At 46.3% G+C, this 20,630-nt stretch overlaps 1 long non-coding RNA gene across 1 annotated transcript in view; it reads right to left on the bottom strand.

The window, feature by feature from the left end:
* Nucleotides 1-8,895: 8,895 nt before the first annotated feature.
* The window catches only part of LOC109381448 (uncharacterized), a 64,506-nt gene continuing 52,771 nt past the window's right edge, over nucleotides 8,896-20,630 (bottom strand). Inside the window, exons 3-4 of the long non-coding RNA XR_002123749.1 lie at nucleotides 10,196-10,309; nucleotides 8,896-8,975 (exon numbers count right to left, since the gene is read on the bottom strand). This is a non-coding gene — a long non-coding RNA (uncharacterized LOC109381448). The remainder of the gene's footprint in view (nucleotides 8,976-10,195; nucleotides 10,310-20,630) is intronic.

The following is a 20,630-nucleotide window of genomic DNA, read 5'->3' as shown; positions in this document are numbered from 1 at the left end:
TTCTGAGATATATTTACACGCCTGTTATATTGTTTCAATGACTCTAAAAGCTTTCGTTTGAAGCTTAGAAATATATTGTGGGCCTGAAAAACATTATTCAGGGAAGGTGCTCAAGGATAGATGGTTTCTGACCATCTGAATAACAACCAAATTTGGGGAGACACGAGAACAAATGATTTTGTTGTTGTTGTTGAATTCCTCCTGAAATCATCAGCTGCAAAAAAGGCTGGACACTGAGCAGACACCCTGAGACATCCATGGGGTAAGGGTTGGGGGGGGTGTCACGTGACACTGTTACTCATCTAGACAGCTGCGAGCTTCGCCATTTTATACCAACTATTGTAATGGCCATTACTTACATTATTTTAACGTCAGCATGAAAGCTTGACTAGAATGGTTTTTGAAATTTCTTGAGAACTAACCTGCAAGGAAAGGATGGCTATTGCAAGATTCTTATTAACTGTCTGACAGACATACTATGTGGGCTCTTTAATCCAGCTACGAAAAACAACTCTACAGATGCCTTCCCCCTTCTAAAAAGCATGCGAATCTAATAAACAAAGCTGAACGGCCGCCAATGACATTAAACAGAGGTTTAATGGGGCGTTGTGTTTACTGCAGTGGCCGTGGGTAGGGGAAGCAGCGGCCAAGGCTCTGAGACACAGGGGTGGACGCCCAGAGCTCCCGGGAAGCAGGCCACTTGCTGAGAGACACTGTGTAACTGAACATGTGGTCCTCGCCCAATTGCGGGAAGGACGGAAGCCGCGAAGTGGTATCTTCATGAGGTGAGAAAAGGAAGAGAAACCATCCCTCATTAGGATGGAGTTTTAGGGAGCTTGTACCCTATTAATCTGCAAGCTGTGGTGATGTGGACTAGGCCTATGCAACAGGGAATAAAATGCAGTTAAATGCTGTCACTTGGGAACGGCATGCTTTGGGGCTCCGCCAGATGACACAGGCCTAGCCATGATGTAAGTTTGCTGTATTCCAGTTCTGTGCTGCTGTGGTTCACCTCCATCCAGCAGGCCTCATGGTGCAGGCATCACGCCCGAGGGCCAGGAAACCACTTCGGTGGTTGGAAAACGGAGAGGAAAGGTTCATGAAGACAACACACAGGGAAGCAGTGGGGACAGGCTGCAGGAGGGGCGTTGGTCTCTGCTACACATGTCAGCCCCAGGAGCTAGTGAAATCCCAGTGCAGAGAGCTGAGCGAGTGTGACTGAGGAGGGCACCTTGGCATGGACGATTTGAGAGCAACACTCAAAAGCAGGGTCTTGTGACATGTGTCTGGATGGCCACAGCTCAAAACAGAGAGCCCCAGGCGGAGCTCATGGGACCCTGCAAACATCGCTGGCCTGGTGACCTCACCCGGCAGTGCTAAGAAGCAGGGCCTGTTTTTTTCCTGGTTGGTTTAACCATAGGATACACAATCCCGTAAACAAATTAATCTCCCCGGGGACTTCTGAAAACATCCTAAATGCATTATCATTTCTCTGTCTAAAGGAAGCTTAGCAAGAAAAAACAATTACAGACTGGACCTGAAATGATCTCCAAATGGCCATGAAATAGAGAAGGCAGGCGACAGAGAGGCAGGAAGACAAAAGGATGGACGGTTGTTTGCTAAAATCTAGGATTGATTTCTTCTGAGAGCTGGACTGACCCTTTCCTGTTCTTGCTTCTCTATCAGCTTATAGCGGAAATCCTTTGTCATCTTCATGTGAAAATGTCTATTCCTCTCCTAGTGTCCACGGTCCTTCTGCGCTGCCCTCTCCTATCCAACTTAATATCAAGGCCGAAGCAGCACCCTAAAACGTGGCCTGTGTGGGATGAGCAGACGACGTACCCAGGACAGGGAGGACGAGCGATGGGAAGGAGCTGGCGCATTCGTTCGCGTGTTCTCAGCAAGCGTTTGCCGACCGCCTGGTTTGGGCCTGGTTCTGTGTACTTCTGTTGTGGGCCGACCGAGTAGCCCCCCTGCTGAAAGACTTCTAAGTTTTCTTTCCTATAGAAATGTTAAGTCTCCTCCCTAGTTTCTTAGCTCCTGCCTTTGATTACTCTTTGCATCAGTTTGTGAATCCTAGACTAAAGATTGCTCCTAGTCTGAATCCTAGAACTCTCCTATTCCCCTGCTTCTTGATTGTTTTGTAAATCAGTTTCTAAATCCTAAATAATAGATGGTTCATAGAAACCTCCTACCCCTACTTCAGATAACTACTTGAAAGCCTGTGACTTCCTAATATCCCTCAGGCCAGTAAGCTAAATGCCAAACCCATTCTGGGCCCAGACAACTGACGCCACCTGAGTAACAGGCTGAATGGCCACAGGCTTCATAAGAGCTAACAGGTTTATTAATTAAAATATATTTTTCCTCATCCAGGAGCCTTGGGGATACAGACAACACCCCAGCAAGACTGCCAGTCACAACCAAAGAAGCCAACATGGTTCCAGGCGATCCTCTCATTTGAGATCAGATAGGGTGAGAGTTCCTTGAATTCCCCAACAGGCAGGGACACCTCTATGTCCCTGCCCAGCGGGAAACAGATACAGAAGACCTCCTGTCCCTCAGCTTCCCATAGAGATTTTATGGGGATCAGGTCTCTCAAGGGGAAAACAAGGCAGGCAGTTAGAGACAGGCATTGGGTCTCTCCATTCCTGCATGTCCCATGGAGTGCAACCGCCAAGGGGACATCCCCTCTCCACCCAAAACTCCCCTTTGTATTGTAATTACCTACCCCTGTGGGAAAACAAATGGGCACAAAATACCCAACGAGATCAGACCACTCACTCGCACCTGCACAGTACCTCTTGTCAATCACAGGTGCCAATCAAGTGGTCCCACGCCCAAAGGGGAAAAGCCCATTCGAGAGAGAAAAAGGGATAAAAACTCCAAGTTCTGGAAAGTCCACCCTGTTGACCGCTTCTTCCCTTTTTGACAGCTTCTCCCTGTTTTCTGGACGTCCTTCCTCCCTTTTTGAGCCTCGACTTTGTGCGTGGCCAGCTCCAAACTCTTTGGAGTGTAATTTCTCTTCTAATAATGGGCCCTTGAGCCATTCTCTACTACTCGGGCCCACTTCTACTCCTTTGAAATGTGCTATCTCTTCGAATAAACTGCTTTTTCACTACTTTACTCCGGTATGTCATTCAACTCTTTGCTTGAGTTGCCAAGGACATGGACTTTGCGCCAAGAAGGGCCCACTCTCTGACAACATTTCCTTAGGGACGAAATTAAAAAAACATACAATCCTCTCCTAAAAGCAATTTGAAGCTTAGTGAGACGACAGACAAAGCAAGAATTACAACGAGTGAGGTAACCGCTGAGCTATATGGATACTTGGAGCAACGGGAGACAAGGAAGGAATATTACTTGGTTTGGATCTTCAAAGATAAAACTATTCTGAATGTACGTGGAGGGCTGGTGAGGGGCACGGGGAGGCCATTCAAGATGGAAAGTGACAATGGCCTTTGGGGACAGGTAGGAGCTGCCACCCTCCTCCAATCAAGCAAGCTCTGAACAGGCTATTGGGTTCTCTCCCAGCCTCACGTACAGGGCCCCAGGGTGGGAGCTGACAGGCAGTCATGGGGGGCCGGGCATTTAGATGCCAGGCACTGGGAAGGCAGATCTGAGGCGCCAGGATCCACGGCTGAGGTTGTGGCACCCAGAAAACCCAGGCTCTGAGAAGAGTACGGCGCAGTGGGTTTCTAAAACCTAGGAGGCATTGCTGGATTAAAGCCGAATGAAAGCATCATGCCTTAAAGTGATTCATTACGTACATTAAGTACAATCTCACTCGTTCAATAATTCATCCATTGATCAGTGATATTTACTGACAGCCACAAAGTCAGCCCATTGGCTAGTCTCTGGCGACACAGGATGAATCAGACACCATCGCAGGCACCCGGTATTGGGGGCTTCTGAGAACCCAGCCTCTGTCCACCTGTTCTCATGCCTCTGGTCGGCTCTGGGCCGTCACCTGTTTTGTCCTATCGCATCTCTTCTGAGAAAACTCCAGGGACCTCCTCCCATTCTCATTACAAGGAGCCTGTACTTCTAGCTGTCAGTCTGCTATTCAAGCATTTCCAACATCCGTCCCCCAGAACCTCCAAACCTGCCTCTTCCGTCTACGCAGCTGGACCTCATCCCAAGCCAGCTGCCCTCCGCACTGCTGCCTCGCCCCCTGGCATGACCCTCCCACATTACAACATCGTCTTCTCTTCTCGCTGCCTGTCTAGGTCCACCATGCTGCCCGGACGTCATCTACAACCACAAGACAGCCCGCTGCTTGCCCGTCTCTGAAGTGTCAACCTTGGCAGCTCCCGTGGCCACAGCTGGAATGATCTGAACAACCAGACGGAGTAGAAATGGATTAAAACACAGAGTATAAACTAAATATCCATGAGTCCATAGTGCTATAAATAAAGGGTTGAACAGATAAATAATTGGGGTGGGACAGACAGATCCCCAACGCAGCGGAATTCCAAATACCGTACGGCGTTACTTCGTCTTCAAAGAGCTCCGCCACCCATTGAGTGTGGGCTGCAGTAACGGCCTTTCAAGGAGAGAGGGACCAGGAGGACAGGGAGAGTGATGTCACAGGGCAGACCCGAGGATCACTGCTTGGCCAGCTGTCAAGGTCACACAGATGGGAGCGGGCATGCCGGCCACTCGTAAACACTGCGGTGCCACATGATGACAATGACACCACTCTGGTCTTTGTCCCCCAAATTCATAACCCGGTGTAACCATGAGAAAACACTAGACACACACCAACTGAGGGACACCCTACAACACACCTGATCAGTGCCCTCCCAACTGTCACAGTCACCAAAACAAGGCCAGTCTGAGAAACTGTCACAGCCAAGGGGGTTCTATAAAGACATGGGGACAAAACGGAACGTACGGTCCCTGAACACAGAAAAGACACTGGGTGGAAACGGAGAAAATGCAGATAACGTACGGATTCTAATTAATAATAATGTGTCAATATTGGTTCATGAATTGTGAAGAAAGTACACATTAATGTAAGATATTAATGAAATGGGCAATGGGAGTGGGGTAGAGGGAGGCTTTCTGTACTATCTTCACAATTTATTTTTAAATCTAAAACTATTATAAAATTAAAGGTTATTTAAAAAACAAAGTAATGTCAATGCAGGGAAAAAAGCTCTAAGCTGCCTTTGCAAGTGGTGTCATCTCCTTTTATGTGATTTCCTTCATGCAAACTACATGCTTCCTCTACTGATGCGGGGTAACAAGTGCTAACGGCAGCTAGCATTTCCTGAGAGCCCGCTGAGCTGTTTACGTCTGTGAGCTCAGCAGCACCCCTCCGTGGTCCCTGCAGGCCCCAGACCTCCTGGATAGCGTGCACCATACACTGACAATGTAGTTATGGAGTCTTCATGGATGCGGCAGACGGGCCGTCTCAGCTTCGTACTAAACGTCTCCTCCTGAAGGATACTGGCTCAAGGAATGACAGCCACCCGAGAGGATTACAGCCTCGTCTCACGCCTTTCTGTAAGTCCTTGAAGGGGCCCTTTCTGGTTGCTTGGGAGCCCGAAGGCCAGCCTAAGCCTTTCAGTGCTAGACTCACATATTCTGACCTCTGCTCTTCCCTGCTCCTTCACGATCTTCCTATAAATTGTACAGGAAATGAAGCAAATGCAATTACGGTGTCTGCCAGCCCTGATGCAGGCTAATAGGTGGAAGTCTAGCCAAGTCTCTCTCCAAGGCAGCCCTCAGTGTCGGCTGCTCAGAACTGGAGAACACGGGCCGCCCCCTGCAGCTCTGCCACCCCAGTGACCCCAGCAGCTCCTGAGGACACGGTAAAGGAACTCAGGGATAAACATGAGCCAAGCTCCTTTTCAAACAGAGATTCTACGCATTTGTATTAGAATTCTGACTCCCCCGTGAATACTCCATTGGGTAAACAGGCCCCAGCCGACCTTTCAATACAGCCCCCTAATCTCTGTGTCACAGGAGACCTCGTCTCCAGCCAGGGCTGGGTCCCTTTAGACAGCAGTCACAGCCTGACACACTGGGAGGGCTGGTTGCTCGGGCCGTCAGAGATGTATCTGCATAAGGAACTAAGTGGGCAGACGGTATGGAGCAGAGTGATGGTCCCTCAGGATGTGACCTCCGAGCTGCTCCTCGATTCTACAGGTTGTAGAAATTAGTTCCTCCCCAGGGAGGCGTTGAATGAAGAGTGAGTTCCTCCTCCGTCTGTCTTATGTTTAATACGAGGAGGATAAAGCAATGACTTTCTCTGACCTCGACCCAGACAAAATGCAGCTGGAAAGGAGTTTCCCATTGCTTTCAGCCTCGACACAACAGGAACAGAAAAAGAACTTCCCGCCCGGGCTGGGCAAACGGATGGATGGCAGGGTCATCACGTGGGGACAGGAGTACTCCAGGAAGGGCTGCGGGTCACCACAGAGATGTAAGTGCCAGGAGACCACACAGGAACGTGGTAGGTGACAGCTTTTGAAACAGCCCAAGGATTCCAATCCCTTGGACCAGAAGTCAGGTTGTCCCCACTATCCTTTCACACGTGGAGACTGTGAGGCATGAGCCCCAAGCCCACTGCTGGACCCTCTGACGGTCACACGCTGACTTTTCAGCCCTCGCTCTCCTTTGTCTCCTGGATCTGCAGTGAATGATGGATGTCACATTGTCTGGCCTTGTGGGGTAGGGTGATGCAAGTAGGTACAGAAGACTCCAGTGTACCGTACCAGTGACGAAGTGTGTGTGTGTGTGTGTGTGTGTGTGTGTGTGTGTGTGTTGCACACAACCTTATTTCATTTCCAGGTGCTGGGACAATGATAAGTGACCGGAGCAAGAGAACACCCGCCATGTTGGACGCAGAGAGACTGGCCTCAGAATACTGGAGCTAGAGCTGTCCCCTTCACTTTTACAAGCCCTGATTGGGAAAGATGTGTCCCTGCGATTATCATCCAACCCCAGGCCTTGCTCAGCGGGTGTGGGCAGGTGAGTGAGATACCTGGAGATGAAATGACAGCTTTCAGGGGATCCCATCGGAAATGCTACCTTCAAGGCCAGAGAGGAAAGCGACGGTCCCACCCCGGTCCCTGCATGCTGGCTCTCCTACTCAGCCAGGTACCCCGTCCCACTCGGGGGATATCCAGTAGGTGAGCCACCTTGCTAAACAGACTGAATGGTGCTGTCACCTTCATGTCAGAGGGAACCAGGAACTTGAGTTCCTCCAAATCCAGTGTAAACCCCAGAGCTAGTCCGACCCTGCCTGGTCCCCTGCCATGTGGCTGTCCACAGGTGGTTCACATCAGAGCTGGTTATTCTTCAAGGTCAGCAGGAGAATCTCCCCCTCCTATCTGCTGAAAACTGATTCTGTGACCTCTCTGGGACTCAGTTTTTCCATCTTATAAATGGGGCTAGAGGCAGAGCTAGAAGTTCATTATGGTCTTTCATTCTGAAACTCTTAAGTACAGAAATTCCAGAAGCTGGAGTGTTTTCTGGGACTGGGATTCAGTCTCCACCTTGTGGCTAAATGCAGTTCTGCAATCACTCTCAAGATCATTATGAACAGGAAGCCCCCTCAAAGCCAGCTTAGAGGAACAGCCGGAAGGTCACGGCTTTCCACGCGAAACACACCTCCTTAACTGAACCCGTTTCACTCAGCCATTCAGAAGGGGTTTCAACCTGTACAACGAATTGTGCAAAGGTATTTATTCGTTCTTTTATTCGAGAGAGGGCCTCCTGTGCTGGGAGGAGGGGCTATGTGCAGGAAAAACGCACAGTCCCCACCGTGATGGGCTCACAGTCCAGGGGCAGACAAGCAGGCAGCGAGGACCGCAGGGACAGAGCTTACGTGTGTGTGTGTGTGTGTGTGTGTGGCGGGGGGGAGGGCACGGGAACACAGCTGCGGGGGAGACCTGGCCAGAACGGGGGCTCTGCACAGCCCTGGAAAGGAGGAGGGGAGCACAAGGGCAGAGGACAGACATGGCGGCTGATCATTAAACATGAGGTGGGAATGGGGAGAACTGAAAAAAGGAGCAAAATCTTAGACTACAATGTAAGTTACCACCAGGACAAATGCCGAAAGGCGGGGTGGCTAATTCAACAGGTGCGTAATTTAAAGAGACTCGATACTGAATCACAAGTTGTACTGTGAAGGCCACACCAACTGACCTTCCAGCCAGTGTTTTGTGAGCCAGCATTTGTCTCCCAAACACCAGGCAGCTGTTTTGATCTTGGACGATTTGTTAAGTGAAAAAAGGCAATCATGGTGTGTGGTTCAAACTGGCACACATTTGGTTATTTACTGGTGGGTAAACTAAACATGCGTTTCTTCACTTTGTATTTCCCTTTATGGCTGGCACAACTGTCACCTTATTTTTACTTGGTTAGCTCTTTCTGGCAGGCTGTAATGGTTAATGCTTGGTGGTCCATGGTCACTCCCACACCCGTGGCTCGCTTCAGTCCACCAGGAGGACCGTCACAGGCAAAGTGCATGTGACGCTTCCTACAGTCAGCCTCCTCCAGCTCTGACAGACTCTCTATGACAAGTTCCTAGATTATTATTTTTTTTTTTTACATAGAGAGGGATTACATAGAGAAGGCTTAGTCTTGGAACCTAGAGAAGCAGGGAGAGGGTTTAAAGGAAGAGCTTGGGACTATAAATGCGAAGAAGATAGTGAAAGTCGAGGTTAACTGTGTTAGGCTGACTCCCCTATTCAATTCTCAAACCACCTTAAGACTTAACGCATGTAAAAAGACATATTTCACCCCCCACTCCACACACACACACACACACACACACACACACACACACACACACACGTACATGGTTATTTTAGTCAGCTCGGTCTGCAGTAACGTCATATCACAGACTGGGTGACTTAACAAGATAGTTATTATGCTCACAGTTCTGGAGGCTGGGTGTCCAAGGTCAAGGTGCTGGCAGCTTTGGGCCTCTTCCTCGTTTGCAGACAGCCATCTTCTTGCTGTATAGACGGAGACTGAGCTCCTCTCTTCCTCCTCTAATTAGGGCACTAATCTTATTAGGAGGGCTCCACCCCCATGGCCTCAGCTATACCTAATGACCCCCGTGGGATACTGGGGGTGGTGGTGGTGGGGTGTTTCACAATCCCTCCTCTAATGGTTACTTAGTATCTAGCCAGACACACCTAAGTTTAGTTTTGTTTCCACTTTAGAGTCCACACACTGTGAGGTTACAGACTCCCTTGGATGTTTCTGTCTGGTAGAAAGGTAATTCCAAAAAGGCTTTGTAATCGCCCTGTGGGGACACTGTGCAGGTCAGCATCGACGAGCAAGCACATCTCGGTATTCTCTGGACTCTTGCCATCAACCTCTATCCCCTGACCTGTTCTGGGAGCCTGTCTTCCCATCCTACTGGCCCCTCACTCACTGGGCTGAATACAACATTTGGTACATGCTCATTCTGTCACAAACATTGTCATCTGACAGCAGGGGCGGCACTGCAGAGCAGAGGTGGCCTGGCAGTCGCTAGGGACAAATCTCAGGCCCAGGCACTCCTTCCTCATCAGCTCTCTCAACATGGTGCCCTTAACTTCGAGGGGGCAGAACCAAGCTCCCCGCACACGTCTGGGACAAAGATGGCAACACCGTGGAGGGATGGGGGTGGCTGACACATCCCCGGATAGAATCAGAATTCAGAAAGGCCATGGGGCATGGGGACATTTTGGTTGAAATGTATGTAACACAAAAGAGAAAAATTCTAGTTGATGGCTCATTGAATCAGTTGCTAAACTTCTGACTCCTTTTACTCTGTAGCTCCACACATATAAATCTACCCCAAGTTAATAATCGAAAGTACGGAAAAAGATTTTTGCACAAAAGTGTTCCCTGCCATGTTGTTAAGAATGAAGAAAACCTGGAAGCAACTGGAATGTCACCAATATGGGGTGATTAAGGAAGTTGGAGTGAATCTAATTCATGGATTGTTTTTCTCCAGGAAATTAAAAAAAAAGCATTTATTGTGAAATACGAGTATAGCATATTTGAGAAAGGTACACACCACATAAATGTGTAACTCACTGAACTATCTTAAAATGAGCGGACAGGTAAACACCACCCACACCACACAGTGAGGCGCCACCACCACCCCATTCGTTCTCCTCCTGCTCTCTGAAACCTAGGCGTCTACGAAGAATTCCACTCACACCAATAGCTCAATACTCACTCTGAGCCCAGCGCTGTCATCAGAGGAGGCAGGACACAGGTGTGGGGGGTGGCGCTGCCCTGTGCTCCGCAGGCTATGACAAGAGGGACCCAGCCGCTCTCCTCTGCAGGAATTCTGTAAGGACAGTTGAAGTCACTGGGGGACAGAGAAAGGGTCTGGTTCAGCAAGATCTAGGTTTTGCCTGGGTTCAGGTCACTTGGGTCTGACATCTACACGTTTACTGGAACCTTAATCTCCTCATTCGCAAACCAGGGACAGCAAGACCCACCGCACAGCTTGTGGTAAGGATTAAATGAGATAACATTTGGGGAAGAAGTGAAAGCTATTCAGGCAGAAGGGCTTATTATTATGACCTAGAAAAGATCTGTGAATCTGGGTCCCAAGGCGGTGCTGCTGCCAGGACTGGGGCACACCTCCCAGGTGAACCTGGGTTTCTGAAAAGCTCCCCAGGTGATCTCTCAGATAGGTCATCAGGGCGGCTTCATCCAGGTAAGAATAGTTAAAAGAGAAGACTTCAAAATGATGGTTTTTAGATCTGTTTATTTCCATGGCTGCCATCGACAGCTTGGGTTCTGCTTCCAGAAAAAGATTTAAAAAAAAGAAACAAATCGGTGAATGCATGAAAACAGTTCTTGAAATAACTCTGAGAGATGCTTGAATCAACATGAGGGAGAATCAAGATAAAAAGGCCAGCAAGATTCTTTCACTGTTCTGTGCTTTTTGTGCTGAAAATGAAAGGATCACCTAACCTAGATATGGCTATTTTTATTCTCTTTTCAGGGTTACATTTCCTGAAGCAATTTCTCTTACTGTTGTAAAAATACTTCAGCAATAACATCTAAACATGTTTAAATGATGCCAAAGAGGACTGTGTTTGTGGCTGTTACTGTGTGCCCTATTCGCAGATGAAAGCTTGTAACAGTTTTCTTGATTCCTTTAGTTTTAAATTTCTATAATCTTTTAGTTGCCTTGTTAAAATACTACAGTTCTTTTGTTTAAAGAAAAAAAACAACAAAACTTTTGTATCCAACTGCCCTACATTCTCTCCTGTTCCCACCTTTCCCAAAATACTACCTGGGAATATGACTGGAGTTGCAATAAACTGATCGATTAATCAAAAGAAGAACAGGAATTGATTAAAGATACTGACTGTCCCCACATATGAGTATGAAATGTCTTTCTATTCCCATATCAAAATCTTTCCTTTTTCTCCTAAATCTTTCATGCCCTCCAGTAAAAGGCTTCACCATTTTTGCCCCTTTATAATTCTTAAATTTGACGAAGCTTTGTCTTTTACATGTAAGCTATCATCCCTTTACACTTGCTACTGGGGGATGGGTCCCAGGACTGTGCCTGCACTAATATCACAGAACCAGCCAAAGCCATAGGAATGAGGCTGGAGAACAGTTTTCAAGGAGACTCTGTGCAAAGTTTCACAGCTGGTGAAATAGTCCTAAACAAAGTGGGGCTATTCTTGCACCAAGAAAGAGGTCCAGCTGTGTCAGGTACAGCACAAAACACATGCCAAAATGAATGAAATCTGCCCCAAAGGAAGGGCTGCTTCTGGGGTCTCCCCAGGCCCCTAGCCTCCCCCTGGACGGGTCAGGTGGCAGGGGGCCGGGAGAGCTAAAGAGAGATGGCCAGCGGTGGGTAAGCGACCCAGGAGGAAGCCTGGGCCTGGATCGAAGGCTGAGCACATTTAAGAGCAGAACACGGGAATGACGAAGACAGTCCAGGCATGGACATGCACACCACACGCACGTGTTTTCTGGGAGTTTGACAGAGTGACAAAGATGTTGGGGAGACAGACGGGGAGAAGGTCATTTATGACATGGTTGGCTGACTTAAATCATCCTGGTGGTGATGGGAAGCCACAGCAGGGGTGTAAGCGAGGGATGCACCTGAAGGGAAGCAGAGCAGGATGGTAGACACACTTGGCCTGAGTTCAGATGAGAACATGATGGCGCTGGTGTGGACCAGGCGATGGAAGTGAGGAGGGATGCAGGCAGGTCTCAGAGAGAGCCTTCCGGCCCTCTGAGAGCACCCCATCCTCATAAAACTTTCCCCTCAAATCCAGTTCTTTAACGGAGTCTTAAAGATGCTTATTCGCATCTTCCGATGGCTCACCCAGGGTTGTTTAGAGCAGATCGGTGAGCACGGGCTCTCTGGCCTATGCCAGCTCTTCAGAAACAGAATCGAGGGCACAATATCACCTCCCCCACATCTGTGCGGTTCAGACAAGCACAGGTATGCTTTTATTAACTTTGTAAGCATCTCCCAACGAAGTAGAAACTTGAAAGTTGCATGTGTACCTTTATCAGTCGTTATCTTGGGCAGTGCTACACAGAAGGAGATCTGTGAATAACAGCCCCTCCTGAACTATCTGTCCCTAGTCTGCAGTGAGATAAATACAGGAATTGAGAGTAAGCCTTAGAACTTTTAAAGCAATCTGACAGAGTAATTCCACGTCTGTTTAATCTAAAAAACAATTTTTTTAAACACAATATTTTGTATTTTTAAATTTCATTTTCATAATAATTCACTTTTTGTTATATTTTCCAAATGGATTGGTCAGTGGGACTGGGGGGAAAAAAACGCTTGTTTTTTTCCATGCAGAGTTTGAGAAGCGCTGGTACAGAAAACATTCTATGGTCTCCTGACTACACTGAAGTGGGAGCTCACAGTTACCTGTAAATGGTGACTTTGAATACTCCTTCGGAAGTCACCTGGTCATGGAAATCCACATATTAGGAAGGCAATGCTAGCAAAACAGCAGACAGAACGTAAAAGCAATTATCTTTGCAACGTAGCATGCACGTGTAGTCATTATTACGCAGCTCCTTGTTGTAGTTACAAATCTGAAACTGCATGAGAGGAACATGCCATGTGTGTGATGACCTGATTGTATCCACGCCAGTAACACAAGCATCCTGCTTGTTTTCACAGGCACACATGGAAAATGAATGCCATTAGCATAAATTATGTATGCAGATGAGAACGTGCACTCATTCATCTTAGCAGCCATTATAAACCTGACACACCCCTGCCTGAGTTTCCAAGAAATCCATGTGGTAGATACATAATGGATCAGGGTCCATTTTCATCAGCCTCCAGGAGTCAGGGCAAAGGAAAGCCACTGGTTTTGCTGAAATCCTTCGTTGGGTAAGTCGCCCGTGTTAATAAAGCTGAAAGTACACATGAACAGGATGGAAGCTTAGCAGGCTCCAGGAAAAGCTAGGAGGCTGAGCAGTGCTGCAACAGACCACCTGTGATGGAAAAACTCACTTTGGGGAACTGCTGTTTAACTGCCCCAATTTCTGCTCTTAGAATACGTGCAACACTCAGATGATGAAGGCTCAGGAAAAAGTGTGCCCATGACACAAAAAACAACAGCCATCATTTAAAAGAAAAACAAAACAAAGAAAAAGAATAAAAGAAAAACATAAACAAGAAAAACACCCCCAAAAAACAAAAAAACAAACGAGTGACCATTCTATAACCTAAGGATTAGAGAAACCATTTATTTAATATAGGAAATTTAACATCGTTAAAGAAAAACATATCCCTATTTAAAAATACAAAAGGAAAACCATTTTTTTCATAACAAAAGACGAAGAAAAATCAAAATTCACTGATAACTGGGGAAATATTGACAGTAAGTGTAACTGATGTATCAGTTAGGATGATTTCACCTGCAAACAATGGGCTACCCCACCCCCAAAATGGGCTAAGTCATCTTTATCTTCATCAGTTTTTCTGGACACAGCGTATCTTTCACAGAAGGCCTCCACTCGCATAAACTTGGGCTTATTTCTCATTGGACGTATTAGGACATAAGGCCACCTCCATACCAGTTACTGGAAAATCGGACTGAGATTTCCATGAATGGGTTACAGACCGAAACACAATCTTTCCTGGGCCTGAGCATGTCACCTCCTGTATCTGAGAAATTCAGTGTTCTGTTACCACGGAAGAAAGGTTCCTGCATGGCGGGGTGGAGGAGAGCTGTCACGGAGGACAACACAGTGTTTGCCCAAACAGATAGAGTGAGTCTTCTCAACAGGAGAAAGGGCTCCTTCAAACTGGTGATGAAAAAGCCCAATGGAAAACTGGGTAAAGAAGATAAACAGGCAGTTCCAAAGGGAGAGAATTTGAACAGGCAATACGGCAGACGAGCCTCCCCTGGGCCAGTAGGTTGCTACAAAATCAAAGAGTAAAACAATAAAAAAAGAAAAAAAAAAGAAAAAGAAACTGTAATACCAAATGAGACTGAGTGGGAAAAGAAAATTTCTATAGCCTTCCTAGAAAACAATTTTATAGACATTTAAAAGTATATTTAACCTTCGACTTAATAATCTAACTCTGGGGACCAATAGTCCCAGTAGACAAGGAGAAACGAACAAGAATGTCTACTGAGAAGTTGTTTGTAGCAGCCAAATAAAACCTCAAAATAACCCAACTTCCCATCTAGAGGGAGGGTCACGTCACTTGTGGTAAGACTGTGACATGGGATAGTATCAGCTAATAAAAAGAATAAGTTAGCTCTACAGTTGGGAAGGAGTTAGGAGGTAAGGGAAAAAAGGTGTAAACAAATTAAGAAAACCATCAAAAAGTGCACAAAAGTATATGTCACCGATTCTCTTATTTATAAGGGTGGAAATTTGGAACAAAGTTGCAAATATCCAGGAAGCACTCAGTTAATGTGAAGCTGGGAGCCATGGGGGACCCTGGAACCCCACACTGAGAGACATGGACTCAAGGAGACATGTGCCCAGGGTCACTGCAACTGTTCTTAGCAGCGAAAGCTGGAATCAGCCTCGATGCCCCAAAATAACAGAGGGGATAAATTACTTTGTAGCGTAATGTATGAATACGCTATATTTTTGTATGAATATTATAACACAGAAGTGAATACATTAAAATCCCACAAGAACATATGTCATCTGTATGCGCATGTGGAGCAAACAAAAGCGGTTGCAGAACATGTACAGTGGGATAGTTTATCACATCGATTTAAATTTTTTTTTTTTTTTAGCTGAGCCATCCTGACACATGTTGGCAGCTCAGCAGCAGTTCAGCTCAGGCTGGGCATCGAACCGCGTTGCTCAGAGCTCGTGCTCTTGAGCAAGCTCTTAACCAACTGAGCCACTCGGCCGGCCCTCGATTTAAATCTTGATGTAAAATCAAGAAAACAAATTATAGCTTAATTTGAGAAAACTAGATGACGAGGACACAATGGATTAGGGCTCCATCAGTCATGCTTTGCTTCTTTAAAAAATATGGAACATTGTTGACATGTATCTAATCTGGGTATAGATACATGAGAATTTATTATATTCTTTTCTGTATCTTTTGAATGTTTGAAATGTTTTAATAAGAATATGTTTTAACGAGTAAGTTTAGATTCACTTGGCTTGTTTATTAGAATCCATGTGGTCCTTTCACCTCTGGCTTTTGACTGACATCCTAACAATCTCCTACATTTTTTTTTACTTGTTTATTTTTTATTTTAGCTGATCCACATTTTATTTTAGCTGCCACCTGTTGGCAGCTCAGCTGCAGCTCAGCTTGGGCTGGGAATCAAACTGCTATTGCTCAGAGCTCACACTCTTGAGCGAGCTCTTAACCAACTGAGCCACTTGCCTGCCGGCCCAATCTCCTAAATCTTTGCGTGCATTTAATCTCGTCAACAACCCTATCAAGGAGATATATTTATGATGCTTTTTTTTATGATGCAATGAAATAACCAGCCAACAGTTAGTAAGCATTTTTTACTTAAACCTAACTCTGTCTGGCACCAACTTCTGTGTACTTAACCAGTAAGCTACAGGACAAGCAATCGATATATATCTGAATCCTGGAAAGACACTCAGTCTATAGCACTCTCTGTCTGGTCAACAGAGCACACATTATAGTAACGACAGAAACAAAATGAACACTGACCCCAGCCCCGTTCTCTGGCATCCCTCACACCCGCTAAGACCTGGCCTCTTGAATTCCTGTTGCCAATGACAGTTCGGAATTCCACGATCTCACATACTTCTCTCAGTTATACTTTAAACATGCAGATCTGACCATTAAAAGCTTTCAGGGGTTTGGCTAGTTCCCTAGGGACTAAAGAATTAAGTGAGGTGCTATGTACAGTAAGACGAGCCCTCTGACGTCCCCTACACAAATGACTACTGTAAAATTGGAAAATTTTCTATTTATGCATATATTCATTTTTATCAAAGTATCTTCAGGATTATCAATGTTTATACCAAATAAAAGGAGAGATTAATGAAATAGAAATGAAGCATATAATTGGGAGAATGAACAAGGCCAGAAGTTACCTCTATAATAGATGAAGTCTTAACTGTGTTAAGACAAAGCTATTAAACTTTTAGAGAAAATATAGGAGAAGATGCTTATGACTTTGGCATATGGGGAGAATTCTTAAGCAAGACATAAAAAGCATAATCCAGAGAACAAGACTAATAAATTTCACTGCTTAACAAAAGGCCCATAAACAGACAGTGTAACATCCAGAATATGTAAATAATTTTTACTGATTCATTAGAAAAAAAAATGGCTCCACAGAAAAATAGGCAAAAGTCTTGAACACATCATATAGAAAAAGGAATGAATGAATTAAAAGCTTATAAAAAGATGCCCCATGTTGTAATTCAGAAAAGTCCAAGTAAAACTGCAATGAAAACTGTAATGATATCTTATTTTGCACATATCGCGTTGGCCAAAGTATTCAAATATGTAAACCAAACACTGACCAGGACACGGAGAAACAGAACTCTTCTAACGGTGCTGGAGACGTGTAAGTTGGCACAATGCACCTGGAGCACAGTGTGGCACTCTCTCTCTAATAAAGAAGATGCAGGTGCCTGAGACTTGACATCTAGGAAGAAGCCCTTGCAAATTTGCATCACAAGGCACAAATGAAAATGATCAAATCTTAATAAAGAAAAAGAATACACCCGATGAAGATCCAACCATACATTATGAATAGACTGGGTAAATATATTGCTTAAGAATGCACATGCATGTGGTAAACAGTGTAGGAAAAACTAAAGGAATAATGAACCCCAAATTCCCAGTGTGACTTCCTCTGAAGAAAAAAAGAAGAAGATGGCGGTCTCCCCTTTCTACCTGGAGACACGGACGGAGGTCTCGGGCAGCCAGCATCGGTTCTGACTGGTTGGTACCTGTGCCTGAGTCTATTCTGCCAGCTGAGTAGGTTTACTATTCATCCTGGTATGTGGGTATTTGTTGTCTAGTTACTCTTTATACATAGACAGACTATTTGTGTCAGTAGAATTCAATGGAATGGAAGAACCTATGGAGAAGGGTATAAAGATGCCTTATTTTTAGTCTCCCGCCCTTTCCTAAATCATAACCTTTAAGGCCATATTTAGGGTAAAATATCTAAATGACTGGTGAAAAATGGGTAAATACAAAGATGAGACAGTATGGTAACATGGAAAAAGAAAAAAAGTGAAAGCTTAAGAAAAACAGAAGTTTTAGAATTTAAAAGCTCAACATAGGGATATTAAAGGGAGCAAATGAAATGTAAGTCAGGAGTCCAAAAGGTAAAATTAAAAGTTTAAAATTAAAAGTTTGTAACCAACGGAAAAAATGAAAACCATCATAATAGATAAAACCACTAGCTTAGACCTTGCACTGACCTAATTATGTCCAAGTTAAACTACAAAAAGGGGAATAAAAATTAAAAGAAGATAAATAATTGAAAGGAAACAAAGCAGATTGACAAAAAAATATGAAAGCTAGAAGCTCACTCATTATTCAGGGAATATTAATTTGGATCTTTCTGTGTGCCACGAAAAGTGCTCAGAATTGGAAATTAGACCTCAGACACTGAAGGATATAAAACTTACGTCGGTGCTAAATTATTAAAGGGTCAATAATGCGAGGCATAAAATACCGAAGGGACAAACAGCTACAAATTTTAAAGGATTGTGAGGAAGAAAGGATTACGAAACCCTGGCAGCTTAAAAGAGTACAAAGACATAAAACAAATTGAGGCGCTTGAAGAGAAAGGTATCGTCGGTCCAGCATCAGGAAACCACAGAGGCTGGTGGTGACCACGCAGGCTGTTCCCACTTCCTGGCGGGGTGGCCCTGAGGCGGCTGACTGGCCGCCCAGTTTCCTGATCTGTGAAAAGGGAATCAGGGTGGTTCCTACCTGCGGGGGCTGTGAGGGGCAAAAGGGGTCAGGAACATAAAGCCACCCACACGCTAGAGCTGTCCCAAGATAAGCCAAATTATGACGTATTTTGGAAACTGCAGGATTGAGACAAGAAGGGGTTTTGTGGGCGGGGGCAAAGAGCTGACCCCACTGAGAGGGTCACAACCTCTGACCTCTTGCTCTTGCCTTGTACTTTTTTCCAGGTTTGGGCCTCTTGTGCCTGCCCCAGATCCTGAAATACTCAGAGGTGGGAATGAGGCCCACCCAGAGGGCAGCGTCTGACTCCGTCCCCCACATGCCCACAGGGCAGTCACCCTGCTTAGATGCCCTGTCCCCCCAACCCCTCAAACCCACCAGGACTCGCCTACATTCCCTTTCAGGCTTGTTCTTGTCAGAGGACGGAAAACAATCCCAACTTTAACAACCGTGCTCAGTGAGGCCGGGGCCACTGGGACATTGTGCTCATGCCTCAGGGTCAGGACACCCTGCGGGGGGTCAGCCCGTCTGTCTCACCTGGACCAGGTGGCCAGTGCACTAACAGGACGCAACAGCACCACTCGCTACTTGTAAGGCAAAGCGTTGCGACCAACGAGGATAATCTGCCTGGGTTTGGTTTTTTTTTTTTCTTTTCCCCTCTAAACTTTAGTTTCATAATCTCAGGAAAAGCAAAGGAACTTTATTTTAGGCTGTAAATAATTCTGGATGGCCTGCACACTGGTATTTGTGTATCACAAGGAAAGACGTGAAAAGGGAGGAAAGGAGAGAGAAACTTGGCAAAAGTCTGCATCAAATCGCAGAGGAGAGCAGCTCGGGGATTTGGAAAAGAGCAGCTTGAGTGATCTTCCAGTCAGGAACCCTGGCAGCATCGGAGCATTCCGCTCCATCCTCCGTCGGGAGCAGCGTTTGCAAGCACATCTGGCAGCGTCGAAGCCCATAAAGAGTGCTCTCAACTCTACAATCTCTTTCATGTAAAGTTCCAATAAAGAAAATTAAAAAACTGAAGGAGGGACAAAGGGGAAAACAAATCTAGTTTGCTGTATACTCCGCACTGGAGAAAATTAAAGCCGTTGCACTCACTGGCATTACAGGAGAGAACGTCCCTCCCTGTCCTTCCCCTCCCCTCTCTCCAACGTCAGAATTCTCTAAGAGCATCTATGAACCACGCCTAAAACAGCAGAAATAACCCCAGAGCAGAGATTCTGTACACTCAGACAACTTGGAGCTGGACTTTCCAAGAACTCTATTGAATCGGTCGGAAACATGGCAAACTGAGGCCATACATGTGTAAACGTGAGCCGGTCACACATCCCCCTTAAAATGGCCAAAGATGAGGAAAGGCTTGTGCCATCACTGGGATCTCAGGAATTTAAAAACGTTTCAACCAACTGCAGGGAAGCTAAGATGACATCAGGAGAGGTGATGCATGGGTGAATTTCAAGAGAAGTCATTTAGTCCACCTGGGTAAAGCCTCTCCCTCCCAAATTTCCAATGAAATAACCAAAGAAATATGAAAATAGGAGTGGAAAAATCCGTGAAAACGTCATCTGTATGCCAGAAACTTTAGGGGAATTCTATAGGATGTGCACACGTGGAACCGGAACCATACTGAGGGGACCACCAACCACACCGCCAGCCTCTGCGAACCTCAAGGTCACAGACGCTGATGCATGACGCGGGCAATGGGCCCTTGGAGGGATAAGCTGAGTGTCCCCCGTGCCTCAGCAAAGGTCACTGCTCAGCTCCCAGCCGTCTGTGACCTCGGGAAGGACGTTCTCGTCGTTGCTTCTGGTCCTGGGCTGAGTCTGTCACCAAGCTCTGGGTCTCTCGTTTCCATACCACCCTGAGCCTCACCCAACGTGGGAAAGTCATGGGCTTTGGTGCACGTAAGGCCCTGGGATGCTGCCAGCTATTTAAGGGGTAGGTGCAGATGGGCGTCCTTCCTTCTGGCCACCCAATGGGGAACGTGCTGGCTGCTGGCAGGGGAAAAGTCAATGGACGTGAACTCCTCGCTCAAGTAGAGGCCAGGCAGTCCGCAAGGGGACCCAGCTCACACTGTTCCTGTGTCCCCTGTCCCAAACCCAGCTGTCTCCTCTGCCCTCTCACTTCCTTCCTGGCTCTCCTGGCATCCAGCCAGCCCAGAGAGAGAGAGAAGGCGGGAGGGAGAGAGAGAGAGAGGGAGAGAGAGGGAAAGAGAGAGGAAGAGAGAGAGGGGGAAAGAAAAGAAAAGAAAAGAAAA

The sequence above is a fragment of the Hipposideros armiger genome, unplaced genomic scaffold, assembly GCF_001890085.2.
Source record: "Hipposideros armiger isolate ML-2016 unplaced genomic scaffold, ASM189008v1 scaffold_48, whole genome shotgun sequence".
Lineage (NCBI taxonomy): Eukaryota > Metazoa > Chordata > Mammalia > Chiroptera > Hipposideridae > Hipposideros > Hipposideros armiger.
The sequence above is the reverse complement of the archived record's forward strand: the minus strand, read 5'-3'. Positions and strand labels throughout refer to the sequence as shown.